Source organism: Rhododendron vialii, chromosome 4a (assembly GCF_030253575.1).
Source record: "Rhododendron vialii isolate Sample 1 chromosome 4a, ASM3025357v1".
Taxonomy (NCBI): domain Eukaryota; kingdom Viridiplantae; phylum Streptophyta; class Magnoliopsida; order Ericales; family Ericaceae; genus Rhododendron; species Rhododendron vialii.
The window spans coordinates 36,610,260-36,627,798 of NC_080560.1; the positions used below are offsets into that span (position 1 = coordinate 36,610,260).

Sequence of the window (17,539 nt, forward strand, 5' to 3'; positions counted from 1 at the left end):
TATGACGGTTCGGTCATGGATATTATGCCTGGCATTGACCCCTTGATCCTATCTGATTTGGTCAGGGAGATGGCCAAACTTCTAGGTTCAGCCTAAAAGGATCCACAATGGTAATAATCAAAATCAATAATCAAAATGTGTCATGTCAGTATTTTATTATCCATTTAGTCTATAATCAAACTTAACAACCTCTAAATCAACATTGGTTATTTTTGCATCCCTAACCAAAAAAAATCTCACAATACACAATGCACATTTGTCCAATTACAAACGAGTTTCAATCACACACCCGACCATACCAAATTATTCGTCTCTATGAGACAATTCCAATGTGGAGTATTTTTGAGTTATTGAGTTTTGGTTATTGGTAAAAGTTGTTAAGTTTGGTTATGGAATAAGTGAAATTTGGTTATTTGCTAAAAGACTTGTAAATTTGCTTATTACAATGTGGGGTATTTTTTGAGCATTGTTGTTAAATTTGTTTATTCACACTCATTTGCTTATTACAATGGGGATGCTCTAACATGGTTCAGTGACCGTGGCTCGGGCGCCAATGCTTGGGAAAACCTTACGTGCCAGCTCACCCACGTGCGCATAACTACCTTATCTATAGTGACAGATATGACATCATCGGAAGCGGTCATAGAGTGATATAATCATGGACACACATGGGTGACAATTCATGTGCGTGGTTGTTAACCGCCTTATCTGCTACGTTAGGATGACGTTAGCCGAACCGTGCTTGGCACATGTACGTAAAGGATGCAACCCTACACAAATCTTCTCCACCCAAAGGCTCTAGTCCTTTCATCCTTCTCCAACACTTTCTGACTTGACCATCAGAGGGTCATCCTGGTGTACGTCCGACTGGATTGGCCTTTAGTCGTGTGCTATCTGTGCAGGTTAGGACAAGAAAGTTAGGACAAGTTAGGACAAGAAGGCTAGGTGAACCCGGCAGCCGAACTAGTACTAGAGGTTTAGGATAGGTGACCTAATCTTGATCGACAACCGCACATAATATATTCCCATCAGCCCATTATCATTGGTCTGCAAACTCACGCATACCAAAGACCGGCTCAAACCAGATAGGTTTGACAACCAATCTTCTTTTTCCAGTACAACATCACATTTGGAGAAGGACAATCTCATAATACTATAAGTTCATCACAAAAACATCAAGTTCATGAAGTTGTGGCATCACACGTGCTCAACAAAAATGTAAAGGTTCAGCACACGGAAAGACTACAGAGATGCAGGGCAGAGGCAACTCGATATCTGGAAGAATGACATTGCCCATGGCCCTGGACCTGAATGACCAAACCAAGAGTCTAACAGGCTACTTACACAACTTGAAATGAGACAGTGAAGAGGTTCCGTCATGCCCTTTCTTATGGTAGTGTGATACGTACTCTTTAATGGTCGTCCCCCTGTACACCGGGGGATTTTCTTCTGATAGTAGTTCTTCAACTGGACCATACACTCTCGTTGTAACCCCTTCCCAAAGATTGGTCCTGAAAAAACTCGCCACTGAAATTCTCAGACCAACCTTTTTCGCTAGCACTCTGTGGTTGACGCTTTTGAACTTGTCGTTCGTGGTGAGCTGCATAAAACAAGACATAGAGAAACTGATGAATCTGGCCTCTACGTTGAATTACAGAATCCTGAAGATACATAACACCTGTAATGACAGCATACAAAATGTTCCAACTGCAAGAACTTTATACGGTACACTAAAGAAGTAGAAAATTTACACCCTAAACGTTCATATACAGAAGCCAGCCGGAGAATCAATGCAGCGGCAGAGGATGAAGCCAACTGGGTGGGCCGATGGGGGGTCATCTAAGGAGCAGTTTTGGCCTTTGGGGGCTGTTTTTGGGCAGCGATTTGGCGGCAACATATATTGATTCGGAGGCTGAATTAGAGGCTTTTGGTTGGTTTCTTTCCAATTTTTTTAGTGGAATTTGCATATGCTTCCGTCCTGTGGTTCACACTATATTGTCGTTTGATCTGTAATCCTTATCTCCTCTCTCTTGTAATGTTACTGTCTTTGTTGATAAAGGAGAAAAAGTTCATATATACCTCCTAAACTTATACAAACATCTCGTTTCCTTTCTTTTTCCCAGCAACATCTCATGGGTTTGCTCCAGCTTTTTAACTTTCTTACATACATCGGGAATGGAATTTATTGTTGATTTCTTGGGTAAAGTGAGTCCAAAGTTCTAAAAAAATGAAAATTTGAATAGTCCCTTGGAGTGCATAACTCTCCAACTGGCCACATGGGTTACGAAAGTACATAGTTGATGTAAAAATTTTGCTTATTTCCAAGAAGATGCTCTAAGAGTTAGCTAGTCAGCTTGTGCATGTCGTTAATATCATGTTAAAGTAGGAAAAAAGATGCCCAAATAGAAGACAAATAATAGATCACAGAATAGATGCCGAAATAGAAGACAAATAAATCAGCACAATTGTATGGACTTGCCTGCAGTAGATCAGCAATGTTTACTACTAGAGCTCCAGGCACAGGAGGCACATCAACCCATTGATTCTCATGGAGGATTTGGTGGCCACCCATTTGGTCTTGTAGAAGTATGGTAAAGAAGCCGTTGTCCGCATGCTTGCTGGTGCCCAAAGTCAAGTCTGGTTCAGGGCATGCCGGGTAGTAATGACCCAGAACTAAAAGCCCCTCGGCGCAATCCATGTCTTTTAGGTGATCTGGGTTAAGGCCCAAGGCTTCTGAGAGTATTTCAAAGAGCACCAGTCCTAATCTCATCACTTGCTTCGAATACTCTATCAGCATATCTCTGCAAGTTTCAAACTTTCAATCATATGTATAAACATTTATATTTGGCACTACAAAGAGATGAACACTCGGGCTTCTCTGAAATGCATTAGCAGCAACATGTTTTGTCATGCAGGTGGGGAATGTATAAAGATACCAATCATAACTGTCTTCTCTAATGGATGTCCAGGTTTTTTTTTGGAGTTTCATTTCGTTTTCGACATATTTGCATGCTTGTTTACTTAATTCCTTTCACATATATTTAACAGCATTTTGTTGAAAACGGAAAATTAATCATATATACGTTTCAAATTTATGTAGAGTATACACATACATTGATGGATCATGGATACTGTTAGATGTGTACAAGGAGAGAAAACAACTGTGTTTGTGTAAGTCATAATATCTACACATACACAGATGGAGTATCTCGTTTGTTCATTGGGCAACTCAGTTCGTGACTGGTTCAAACCTCCCACTGGTCGTCAATATCGGATGGAATGCTTGTGAGCACTTAGGTTTAATCTTGGGGCTAGTACGACTCTCATTCTTACAGGGCATTATCTTTCCTACTTTCACTATTTCCATAGTCTCTTGATTTACTTGTTTTTTTTTTTTTGGGTAAATGATGCATTTTATAACCAACCAACCAAAAACCACGGGAATAACCCCACTACACAGGAAAAAAACTGTACAAAGAAAAACCTATTACAAACTACAAAAGAATCAAACCACTCTTAACAAGTGGTAATACCCAGAATTCGAGGAGAGATATTCCAAAGATGACAAAATCTTGATTTACTTGTTGTGTTTCTATGTATATGTATTCCAATAATTATTGTGATAAAATAATATAATTTGGATAATAGTTATAACATCATGTCATGTGCATCATACCTGCATACTGCAGGCAGTTCTTGAGGATCAGGAGGCTGAGGAGCCATAATACAATTAATGGAGTCCCTCCAGTTAGTAGCCGGCCCTGTATACAGATCAAAGTTGCTAAGATATCCAAACTTCCTCGTAAGATCTCACGTATAGAATCCCTTCTTCACCTCAGTATCTTGCTCGTGAAACCTCTGAACCCCATCGATCATATCATCCATAACGTACTTGGCAATTCCGTGATTCACTACCTGAAAAAATCCGAACTTCTCACAGGCATCTCTAACTTTTTTGATGATTCTAGTGCGTTGAGCTGAACCTTCGTCTACGCCTTCGAAATCAATGATTGGAACGCTAAACCGGGAGGCAACAAAGCTTGACGTCGATATGTCATTAAGCTGGCTTTTGTCATGGATGAATATGCGCGGGATTTTCGTCACCCCTGCATCTACGAGACCTTTTACACCGGTTTTTGTGTCATCGAAAGCCTTTAATTCACTTTTCCGATCATATTCAGGCTTGATATGTTCCTGAACTTCTTCCCCATTGCTTGTGACCACCATTTTCTTGTCTGCAGGATGAAAATAGCGCGCTATCAATCAAATGTAGTAACAAAATTTATTTCTTAATTCTTTACCGGAAAAAAAAAATTAAAAATTGATTTCCGCATATGGACATATGTCAAATACCTATTTATGATCCTACCTTATAAGAGCATCTCCATTCTCATGTTAGAGAAATGACACTTGCACAACAAATGTGCACAGCAATTCATGGCGCACAAATCGCGGTGTGGGGTCCATTCTGGATCCCACACAAATAATCCGAGTCATACATTAGATGTATAACATTTTTTCTAAGACCCTCGTGATAAATCAGCTCAATTCAATATATATAGGTGCTCGATCCATAATCATTTAACTTTTCAGGATCTTGAAAACTAAATGAAAAGTTAGATGAATAGATTAAGCACCTATAGGTATCGGATTGAGGTGATTTTTCTGAGGGAGCCTTCGAAAACATCTAATGAACGGCTCGGATTGTTTGTGTTGGACCCGGAGTGGGCCTCACATCGCACGATTGATGTGCACATTTGTTGTGCAAGTAGTTGGACTAGTCGTGTTATATGTGTTGCTATTGCTATATTAGATCTCCAAGGGAAGTAGCAAATTTTTTTAGTGAATTTAGCTTTGGTGACACGCGTGACAAGTTGAAGCGACATTTACAAGTCGCAACAAGTCTAATCCAAGAGACTCTTCAATATTTAAACTTTTTTACTCTTTTGACTTTACGGGGCCCACTTTGCCAAAAAATAAAGAAATTCGCCAGTCATATTATTAGGTTTTGATGATATATATGTTAGTTTGAATAATCATCTCTCTCTTCAAACTTGGTGGCTGAGAGAACTACACCAAAATAGTGTAGTAAGTGTGCAATCTCTTTTGGAGTTTGTTTTGCTGATATGGCTCTTCAAATATAGTTTAGTTTTCATTTTGCTATCTCCATTGGAGACACTCTTATGACATAAAGCTCTAAATTTCCTTCTGCAATAGTGAGGTAAAACACACACAATATTTGTTAAGGAAATTGAGGCTTATATTGTTTGGGAGTGGAATGGGTGATACTTAATAACATTTGAGACCTCTTTACTCGTCCATAGTTGGTTTTGAGATGGATATAAAATTTTCACATGATATCAAAGCGGGGCTCATTCCACCCTACATTTTAAAAAATTCACAATCTACACGCCACGTTGACAGACCAGCAAAAAGGCTGCACGATGATAGGACCCAAAAAGTTGTCACATGTGACAGACCTCAAACGCGGTTGCACATGAAGGGGGATGTTAAGGAAATGGAGTCCTACATTGCTTGTGAGTGAAATGAGTGATCAGTTAATATCATTTGGAACCTCTCTACTCATTACCAATTGGTTTTGAGATGGATATAAAGTTTCCATAATATACCTATAATAACTATTCGTGCCAATTAAACATAATACAAGGTATATATATAGCTATTGCTATAATCATGCACATTTGTTTCTACCTCTCACACCATGCGACCCGAAAATAGCAATTTAAATTGACATAATGTGATTTAATTTAATTTTTTGGAAGAGAAATAGCATTTGCACCATTTGGAGCAACATTGCTATATCATAACAATTTGAAACTATTCGTCGCTATACTATAACAATAGCTATGCAAATAGCATTTCTACTGTTAGAGATGCTCTAAGAGTATTGAAATATTTTAGTGGTGGAGAATATTTTTGGACTATTTCAAGAAAGTGGTATCTGTGAAGGCTATCGTACCCTCTAAATGAGCCTCGACTTGCGACGCAACTTAACAAGACGAGAGCCTCCCATAACGAATGAAGGCATTTCTTCTATTACTTGTTGAATCCTAAGATTGCCAAGTCTAGAGGAAAACAGAGATACTCTCTCTAAAAGAACACAATATTATTCATCAACTAATTTGCCCTAATGCTTACCGCTCGCACTTGTTTATAGGCTAGTAGGACCCAAACATATTAGGAAACAAACAATCAAAAGGTAGCTCTTGCTGACCAAATAAAACCATTACTAGAAATAGAAATATTATTGATTCCTACAGATTTCTTAGAATATGCCAAAACAAGCGTCATTGAAAAAATCCTAGTCAAAGATAAAGCAAATCAAATCAGATTTGGAGGACTTCATGATATTTCGATTCAAGAAAAATCCCCCATAATTTTTTACTATTTTACCCTTTGTCTTTCTTTCATGTTGATCCTTGTACACCCAAGCAATCAAGTCTGCATGAGAATGATTTTGTTCACCCTTCCTAAAAAAAGGTGAACATTATCCTCCATCTCATTGGTTGAAATGGTGTAAAGATCACAAAATCATTACATTCTTTGGTGCAAGGACAACAAGATCTCTGTGGTCCCTACACTCGATTCTATGGTCCCTACACCATTTCAATCAATGACAAGGAGGGTAATTTTCACTTGAGCTCAAGCTCGAAGACGTGATCCGATATGTTCACTTAGTTAAACTCCACTAGCACAATAAACATGTAAACAAATCAAGTTGTTCGGATATCGGAAACGTAGTGAGCGAATCAAATTTGTATTGAATAAATGAATGACAAGTAAAAATTTGAAAATACGCCGCAAGATAATTTGCTTCGATCTTTGGGTAAATGATTTTAGATCGAAATGATTCTCCAGAAGACTATTGTTATGAATCGAAGTCCTAGAAAGTAAATAATTTGGATCACATTTTCGGCTCAGGAAAAAGCCTAGTTGGAGGGCACAACATTACACCAGCCTATTCTGCCTATAGATTAGAAGGCCTTGATAAAAAGTAAAATTTTCAAAAAAGCACCTGAACTTTTAGCTATTTTTGAAAAAACACCTAAACTTTGTATAATAACAAAAACATGCCGAACTTGTTATTTTGTTAACAAATAGGCCCCTGACGTCCCATTCTACCAATTTTGTAATGGAAGGAACTAAACAAAAGGAGTTAACATAGGAAATTTTCAAAAAAGCACCTGAACTTTCAACCAATTCTTAAAAAAAAAACACCTAGTCTTTTAACACTTTCAGTGTCTAAAAAGACCTTTCACTACACCATGACATCCATTTCATCGATCATTCATTCAAAAAGCAACATTCAATATTTTTTGACATTATTTAAGGTCTAGGTGTTTTTTTAGAATTGGCCGAACGTTCAAGGTTTTTTTGAAATTTCTCAAGTCAATTCCTTTCGTTTAGTTTCATCGATATGTCACAAAATTGACTAAATGGGACGTCAGGTGCCTACTTGTCAACGAAATGACAAGTTCAAGTGTGTTTTTTTCATTGTTCAAAGTCCATGTGTTTTTTCTAAAAGTAGTTGAAAGCAGTTGCTTTCTTTAAAAAAAAATCCCAAAAATCACTACAAGAAAAATGAAAATTTGTGACGAAAAAGTGGCGACGAAATTTAATTTCGTCACTAAATGAGTATATTTGGCGACGAAAAAATAAATTCGTCACTATTTTAACAACTTCCGTGACAAAATAATTTCGTCACCAATTGTACTTGTTTAGCGATGAAAAAAATATTTTCGTCACCAAAGGGTACCCATTTGGTGACGAAATACATTTTTCATCACCGAAAGCTTAAAAAATGTGACGAAATTATTTTTTTTCACCAAAGATAATCATTTGGTGACGAAAATTAATTTCGTCACCATTTTAACACTTTCAGTGACGAAAAATATATTTCGTCGTTAAATGAGTACCTTTCGTGACGAAATTTATGAATTGCGCTTTGTCACTAAATATATTTCGAACATAACTCTTTACTAAAAACTCCGATTGAGATAATTCAAATTGGGTCTGAACAATAACTCAATTGCCTACAACTTTCATGTTTATCAAAATTGTTAATTTTAATGTTTAAAAGTCCAAAATTACATTCAAAATATATTTTCATGTTAAACACATATGTTATATATTAGATATTTCAAATATTTACTGAAAAGTGTGTGTGGTGTAGTTGGTTTGGATTTATGCCATAAACTCAAGGTACTCGGGTTCGAAACCCAATAGGAGTAAGAATGAAGGATTTTTTTCCCATATGAAAATGCCTTTTGTAACGAAAAATTTCGTCACCAATTTCTTATATTGGTGATGAATAGGAGCAAGAATGAAGGATTTTTTTCCCATATGAAAATGCCTTTTGTAACGAAAAATTTCATCACCAATTTCTTATATTGGTGATGAAAATTTTCGTCACCGATGTGACCCATCGGTGACGAATTTTTTTGTCATCAAACAGCACAATAAGCGAGGAAAAAAATTTCGTCACCAATGCTCACTTTTTGGTGATGAAATATTTCGTCATCAAAAGGCACTATAGGTGACGAAAAATAGATTTCGTCACTAGGTAGGAATCCTCGACAACTTTTAGTCGACAAATTTTTTTTCGTCATCTATATTATTTGTGACGAAAAACATGCAATTTGTGACGATTTTCATTCGTCACCTAATATAATTTTTCTTGTAGTGAATGTCCCTACCCAATACTGGTAGGTAGGCTGCTTCACATCAACTTAACCGTTCGAGAGGTTGTTTCTTTATAGTACTCAGTGACAATTAACAAGTTGACTTCAACGGTTAAAAAATTTACTCCTAAAGAAAGCCAAAATCAGAGTATAAGAGATCCGAAAATGTCATCATGATGCTGGTAAGTAGGCAATTTTACATCAACTTACAATTGAGAGGTTGTTTCTTTGTAGAAAGTTGACTTAAACGTTAAATTAATTTTGCTCCTCTTAACGCCCTGTTTGGATGGAGGAGATGAATGGGGATATGTGAGCCCCCCTGATTTGTACTCCGGGCGTCGACCAAATCCGGTGTTTGGTTCAGATTTTTGGAAGGTGGAGATAAATACTGTAGAGGTTTCATGTCCGGCTGAAGCTGGATTTGTGAAGGGGAGCTCAGATCTCGTCGTTGGCAAATCCGGGAGGTTTTGAGACGGTTTTACCCCTCCAAATCCCCCTTTGGTTTATCTATTCTCATCTCATTTAACAGAGAGAGAGAGAAGACAGACAGAGAGATCGAAGACAGAGGAGAGGTGAAGGAGTGGTACCTCGAAGAGAACATCGGCGTCAGAGAAGAAGGAGGTTGACGATCGTCGGCGTTGGAGTAATCGGACCAGGAGTGGGCGAGGACCGTGCGACCCTGGCTGGGTTTTGTCAAGTAGAGGCTGGAGGAAGGGGTTGGGGGGAGTGAGGGAGGCGGAGGCGGTGGTAGTGGATCTGTGGGTGGGGGGTTTTATTTTGGGAAATGGGGAGTGAAAGTAATCTGTGTACATCTACACCCCTTTACATATACACATGTAATTTTTTCTAATGCATGCTGATTTTTCCATTTTTTCACTTACTAATTACTACATTTGTAATTTTTCGGGTAAAAAATATGATTTCAACATTTTGTAGTTTTCATTAAAAAAACATTTTGTATTCTAAAATGAAATTATTATTTTCTAATATTAAAGATAAATATCAATTATTCTAATTAGTATAAAATAAACCAATCTTGACTTATTGAGCATTAAAAAATCAAAGTGGGGGCAATTAAGTCATTCAACATCTAATTCCATCATATCCACCTTTCATATCCTCCTTCTCAAAAAACTATCCAAACACCTCATTACGAATCCACCATTCTTAAGAGGTGGGGCCACCCTCCTTAACATATCACCCCTTATTACTTATCCACCATCAAATCCACCCTCATTCTATATCCACCCAAAACAAATCCTCCATCCAAACGGGCCGTAAGGGAAATCCCGACTCGGTCACTGATTAGTGGTCCCGGCCGCCTCGTCGAAGTAATGGTATATTTTTGTGGCAGAGAATAATTTTGCACAAGTGATTATATTTTCGCATTGATTACAGAAACTGGTACGGAGCCTTGTTCATTTAAGGGTTTTGGATTTTGGATTCTAATCATTATTTTATTTCTTTCCAATCATTACTCTCATTTTTCTCTCTATCTTTCTCCAATCATTACTCTTATTTTCAATCATTACTTTATTTCTCTCTACACTCATTACCTACAAATCTAAATCCAAAATCCCAAAACAAACGGGATCGGGGTCTAAATGAGGTTCGTCTTGAGCTCAAATGTATGATGCGAATCGTTCACTTAGATAGAGAGTTGAATAATGTTGTTACAGATCTCCAAGTTGATTTAAATATGAAAAGTTGACTAGAGAAAAATCCAACTCCGTCACTGATTTGATTCTAGAAAATCACTAGGCTCCGTTCCGGAAACCTTCTTAAAAAATAAGTACTTATTTTGGAACTTCTCATTAAAAAATAAGAAGGGTCATTCCACAAAACCCAAATAAAAAGTTCCTTTCACATTTTTTTGCGCAAGCCCCCTCGGTTTTTTTTTAAAGAATTTTTGGACGGCTCGGATCGGCCATCTGGTGACCGGAGACGGCCTGGCGTGGCCGTCGGTATGATTTCCCTCCCCGGCCAGTCGGTACCTATATAAATTCTTCCAAAATAAGTACCAACCTTCTTATTTTCCGGAACAAGGCTTCTTATTAAACAAAAAATAAGTTCTTATTTCGATTCTGGAACGGGCTCACAAGGTATCCAAAAAATTCTTCATGATGCTGGTAATAAATAAGTATAATTAGTAGAGTTTTAATTCTATCCACCTTAGGGTTTCCACCACCATAATTTGTGGGCCCCATCGTGTGTACATTGTAGTAATCTGAACAGTTCACCTTGTAGGACCCACAGAGTAGTACACCTCGAAAAAAATAAGTTTTATCGGACATCGATAGATATATGAAAATTTGAATTTTGATTTATGAAATCAATGGTAGATAAGTTTTAAGTAAACTATCCATAACTGTCCATTTTGTAAACCAAAATTTAATTTTTGATGTACTTATCGATGTCCGATCAACCTAATTTTTTGCATGGATGTTATACTTTGCAGGCCTTACAAGATGAATGGTTCAGATTACTGCAAAAAATGCACGGTGGGGCCTGCAATGGGTGGTGGAACCAATGGCGTAGCCAGGAATTAACGATAGTGGGACACCTTTTAAACATTGTTCAACAAAAAAATTTGTAATATGCAACACCAAGATAATAAAAGAATGCTTGTGCTTATAATAATAATAATAATAATAATAATAATAAGCTAACACATTTACTAAGAAAGGTAGTTTCTTATCAAATTTATTCTTAAACCTCTAATTTCGTCATGCGTTGTGGGTTCTATCGAGAAAGACAAGACTACTTTTAAATTTGTGAATAATTATTAAAGTGTAATGCATATAACCCATGGTTTAGCCACTTACGAATTTGGACATTATGCATTGGAGAGTTTCAAATGGTAAGTGGTGGCTGTTTTTTCATTAAACATCACTCCGTTGAAATTGTTGTAATATTTGACATAAAAAGTTGAGAATCAAATGATATACAAAATGTATTAAAGTGATTAAACAAAAAATAATTTAATAAGCCAATTAATTGGGGGTGGGGGTGGGGGAGGGGGTGGGGGTAGGGATGGGGGTAGTATTCAGTGGGGGACCGTGCTCCCACTAGTCCTCAAGTGGCTGCACTGGTTTCCACTTTAGGTGGAAAGAATTTAAACTCTAACTAGTAAATAATCAACTTCCAATTGAGAGGCTGTTCGTTCTCATAATTTTTTACTTTAAACTTGAAAATTATTACTTGCTCCTGGAGCATCCAGGGCCTTCTCTATCTCATATTTATGTGGACTCAACCACTAAGTGCGTGGCCCACAAAAATGTGTGGTAAAAAAAGGTATTTTATTTTTTGCTAAGTAAAAAAAAAAAAAAATTTCCTCTCCACACTCACCTTGTGGCTTTCACTCTCGAGCTAATTCCAAGGATCGGAATTATTTATCTCATACAATCCGCACTTATCTACTTCATTGAAAAATCAAATTCATCGGATATTTAAATATGCATACAAACAAATCGTATTTTGGTCATAAATGGAATATAAAATTGAAGTGTTCAGTGATTGAAACAAAATGTGATTGGCTTACAAATTTATGAATGTCCGATGAATCTAATTTTTTCATGACATAGTTAACTGCGAGTTCTATGAGATGAACAGTTTCGATTCTCGGTGCTAGCTCAGAAGCAGGAGCCGCAAGGACAGTTTCCCTGCTACAGTCTTCAGTACCGAGATGCTAGACCTACAAAGCGGAAGTCGAAAATCAGTTAGAGAGGAAGATTAAGAAATTGAGGTCTGATAGTGGCGGTGAGTACAACGTAAACAGTCTTGTTGGCTAGCAAACCGATACCACCAATATGTCACTCTTTGCCCGTACTTCACCCACTCTATCATTCTCTTATATTAATTATGAAAACTTTTACAAACAAACCATTGACTGGCAGTCTGGCACAAATCAGATAGATTTGACAAACCAATAATCTTTATTTAGGACAACATCACATTTTTGGAGCAGGCAATGTCGAATTTCAATCCGTTCATCACAATAACAACATGCTCAACAAAGTGTAAGGTTCAGGATATGGAAAGACAACAGAGCTGCAGGACAGAGGCGAATAAGGAAAGACTAGAGAGCCGCAGGCCTAGGCGACCCGAGTACTTCTGGATTAATGACACAAGGCATGTGGCCGTATGACCAAACCAAGAATACCATAAGCTACTTGCACAACTTGAAATGGGACAGTGTAGAGGTTCCATCAAGCCCTTTCTTACTGTACTGCGTGATGTATTCCTTAATGGTTGTCCTCCTGTACACCAGGGGATTTTCTTCTGACAGTAGTTCTTCGACTGGAGCATACACTCTCGTTGAAACTCCTTCATGAAAATGGGTCCTGAAAAAACTCGCCACCGAAATTCTTGGACCAACGTTTTTCGCTAGCACTCTGTGGTTGACGCTTTTGAACTTGTCGTTTGTGATGAGCTGCATAAAATAAGACATTGACAAACTGATGAATCTGCCCTCTACGTTGAATAACAGAATCCTGAAGATACTTACACCTATAATAGATGCATATAAAGTGTTCAACTGCAAGAACTTTCTGGAGCGAGTGCATTTTTTTATAAAGAAATTGAAAATCTACAGCTCCTAAAGTTCTACAAATATTTCGTTTCTTTCCTTTTTCCCCAGCAACATCGATCTCCATGGTTTGTACCGTCTTTTTAACGTAATTCTTACATGCATTGAAAATGGACTTTATACAATTTGTTGTCAATTAAACAAAAGGTTCAAACTTATATTGTATCCATACGCATACATGTTTTCCAATGTATGTGAAAATTTTCAATACAAAAGGTATCCCCGTAATTTAGTTGCTTGGCTCAGCCACCGGACACAAAGGCATCCTGGTAAAAGTTGTCCAGCTTCAATCAGATTCATTATTCCAGTTACAATTTCACGGTTAAAGAAAAACAAATCGAGTTATTACATTAGAAAACATCAGAAAGCTGGGGCATTTTAAGGCACCTGAGAATATTGAATCACTTGAACATGAGGCATGAACACTAAGAAAATGCCATTGAAATCTGCCTATTGAAATTTCCAGAGTTGGCATACAGACTTCAGTTCAAATCTTTTTATTTTTCTGATACATACCCACTTCGCCCATAGAAGAGAAGTTGAGGGAAAAATAGACTAATTAAGGTGGTTTGGGCATGTCTAGCGTAGACCAGAAGATGCAGTAGTTAAGAGAGCGGATATGATAGCTTTGGATAGCAATGCTACGGAGAGGGGTAGACCTAAATTGACATTAGATGTTGTAGTGCGCAACGATATGAGTATATTAGGTTTGTGTGAACAAGTAGCCCTTAATAGAGCTCCATGGAGGAAAATGAATCATGTAGCCGACCCCAAGTGATTTGGACATAAGGCTCGGTTTGGTTTGGTTTGGTATACCCACTTCTGAATTTTTTTAGTGATACTTAAATTTTAGAGTTTTGGAAATTCCTCACTTGTTCCGCATCAGTTAGATGAGCGAATATTGTATAGCATATGTAATGCTCTCTAGGTGTTAACGTGTGTAACTTTTGAGTCATATGGTTAGAACGCGAGTCACTACAAGGTGGTATCAGAGCATACACCAACCGAAAGTGTGAGACATGTAATCGTGAGGAGACATGCTTGGGTGGACCCGACAAGGGACAAGCTTGTGGTGATGGTCATGCTTGGGCATGTCCCATCTGAGACGAGCTTGAGGAGCACGTTGCGAAATCCCTCACTAGTTCCACATCGGTTACATGTGAATGTTGAGTAGTAAATAAGGTAATGCCCACTAACTACTATTTATCTAACATAAAACCTTTGAGCCACATGGCTAGACTAAGACTAAGAGTTAGCCAATCAATTTGTGCGAGTTGTTACAAATGTCATGTTAAAGTAGAGAAAAAGATACCCAAATAGATCATCACAATTGTAAGGACTTGCCTGCAGTAGATCAGCAATGTTCACTACTAGAGCTCCAGGCAGAGGAGGCACATCAACCCATTGATTCTCATGGAGGATTTGTAGGCCACCCATTTGGTCTTGTAGAAGTATGGTAAAGAAGCCGTTGTCCGCATGCTTGCTGGTGCCCAAAGTCAAGTCTGGTTCAGGGCATGCCGGGTAGTAATGGCCCAGAACAAAAAGCCCCTCAGCGCAATCCATGTCTTTTAGGTGATTTGGGTTAAGGCCCAAGGCTTCTGAGAGTATTTCAAACAGCACCAGTCCTAATCTCATCACGTGCTTCGAATACTCCATCAGTATATCTCTGCAAGTTCAAATTTTCAACCATATGTATGAACACATTTGGTGCAACATGTTTTGCCATGCAAGGGGGGAAAGTCTAAAAAGTAAAAATCATAACTGTCTTCTCCAACGGATGTCCAGGTTTGTTTTGGAATTTCTTCTCGTTTTCAACATATTTGCTAGTTTGCATAATTCCTTAGAGAAGATTACAATACACACGCCTTATTTGGATATGTATCATATGCACCCTCAAAATGTTATTAATTATAGAGAAAATGTTACGAATCGTATTACTAAAAAGTTACGAATTGTGTAAAAATTACGAGATACATCAAAATATTAGGGCAAAGTCCACTTTGACCCCCTGTGGTTATCGCCATGTGCAGAAACCCCCCTCATGGTTTAAAAGTGAGCATATAACCTACCCGTGGTTTCTAAAAGGGGGTTCAACGCTTACGCCGTTAACGGAAAGGATGAAATGTCTAATATGCCCTTGTATATATCTATACACACACAGTTTTGCCTTTCAAAAAAATTGGGTTTTGCCTTTCAAAAAATTGAACAGAGAGAGAGATAGGTTGAGGACACCGTGGGGGAATCTGGGGATGGGTAATGCAAGGCTGTATTTGTAATCCAGGGGTGGGAATCACCACCGTGGGGAATATGGGGATGGGGGAATCTGTAGTTGATTGCACTGGTAGGGCGGGATCCGAGACGGAGTCGAGTTGAGGCGAGGTCTGTATCAATTCCGGCGACGTCAAACCCTCTCAAAAAACCAGAAGAAATTGAAAAAGAAGAAAAGATGGGCGTCCACCTCGTTGGCAACCAATTCCGGCGAGTCCGCCATGGTAAGTTGAGGTTCTAATTGGGTGGCCGTTGGGTATCATTTGGAATTTGTAATGATGCTAAAGGTTCGCCGGAAAAAATGGTGAAAACATGTGGTGGGCGGAAGAAATCGGGAAGATTATGGAGAAGAGAGAGAGTGGATTTTTGTAGACATTTGAGGGAAAAATGGTACTAAATCCATGTATTTTCACTGTCTCACACGCTTGCACGGCGAGTGTATAACACTTCCCGTTAAAATAGACAGAAAAGGATCTATCTGCTCATTTTTAGAAACCACAGGTAGGTTATGTGCTCACTTTTAAACCACGAGGGGGGTATCCGCACATGGCGATAATCATAAGGGGTCAAAGTGGACTTTGCCCAAAATGTTATAAATCATATTGCTGAAAGGTTATGAATCTAGAATAAAAGTTACGAAACACACTAAAATGTTATGAATGAATTATAAAATAGGTGCATATGGTACACCTTTTTAAGGGGTATGTATTGTACACTCTCTCTAATTTTTGCTTTCACATAAATTTAACAACACACACATTCCTGTGAAAGGAATTAAGCAAATTTTACCACAAAACAGGGTCCCTACTTCGATATAAGATTCGCACATACTTCGGATAATAGTCCTAACATCAAGCGCATCATCATACCTGCATACTGCAGGCAGTTCTTGAGGATCAGGAGGCTGAGGAGCCATAACACAAGAAAAGGTGTCCCTCCAGTTAGTAGCCGGCCCTGTATACAGATCAAAGTTGCTATTGTATATGAACTTCCTCGTTACATCACGCGAATAAAATCCCTTCTTCACCTCAGTATCTTGCTCGTGAAACCTCTGAACCCCGTCGATCATATCATCCATAAGGTACTTGGCAATTCCGTGATTCACTACCTGAAAAAATCCGAGCTTCTCACAGGCATCTCTAACTTTTTTGATGATTCCAGCCCGTTGAGCTGATCCTTGGTCTACCCCTTCGAAATCAATGATAGGAACACTAAACAGAGAGGCAGCAGAGCTTGTCGTCGATATGTCATTAAGCTTGCTTTTGTCATGGATGAATATGCGAGGGATTTTCGTCACCCCTGCATCTACGAGACCTTTTACACCAGTTTTTGTGTCATCGAAAGCCTTTAATTCACTTTTCCGATCATATTCAGGCTTGGTTTGTTCCTGAATTTCTACCCCATTGCTTGTGACCACCATTTTCTTGTCCACAGGATGAAAATGGTTTGGTTGGCAGCCCTTGCGCTTTCAGTGTCAAAAGTCTTGCAATAAGTCTACCCCACCTATATTTCCGCTTGATCCAAAAAAAAAAAAAAAAAAGTCTACTCCCGCCTCTCTTTTCCACCCCTCGGCACACCACTGCCTACGTGACACGGTGGGCCCCACCATTGGAAAAAAAAAATCTGGTTCGCACGAGTTTGAAGAGAGAGAAAAAGGAGGAGGAGGAAGATCCAGTAGCCCGGATCCACCTCCGCGAATAGATTTCTTTTAAGACCCAATAGATTAAGGTTTAGTGTATCTCAATAGATTAAGGTTTAATTTAAAATCCCAACTCGGTCACTGATTAGTGATTAGTGGTCCCGCCTTAATCATCATCTATTGAACGATATGGCTTACGACATGGTGTGCCTCACACGCACACATTCACGACATATCAAAGCTAAACAACAGTAGCATGATATACACTCACCACTACAGCAATATCTCAGTAAGAATAACCATATCAAAAGCTAACTATGATTAGCAAGATATACACCCACC

General features: G+C 38.3%; 1 pseudogene; it reads right to left on the reverse strand.

Annotated features, from left to right (window-relative positions):
- Positions 1–1,275: 1,275 nt before the first annotated feature.
- LOC131323966 (uncharacterized) lies at positions 1,276–17,046 on the reverse strand (annotated as a pseudogene).
- Positions 17,047–17,539: the final 493 nt, after the last annotated feature.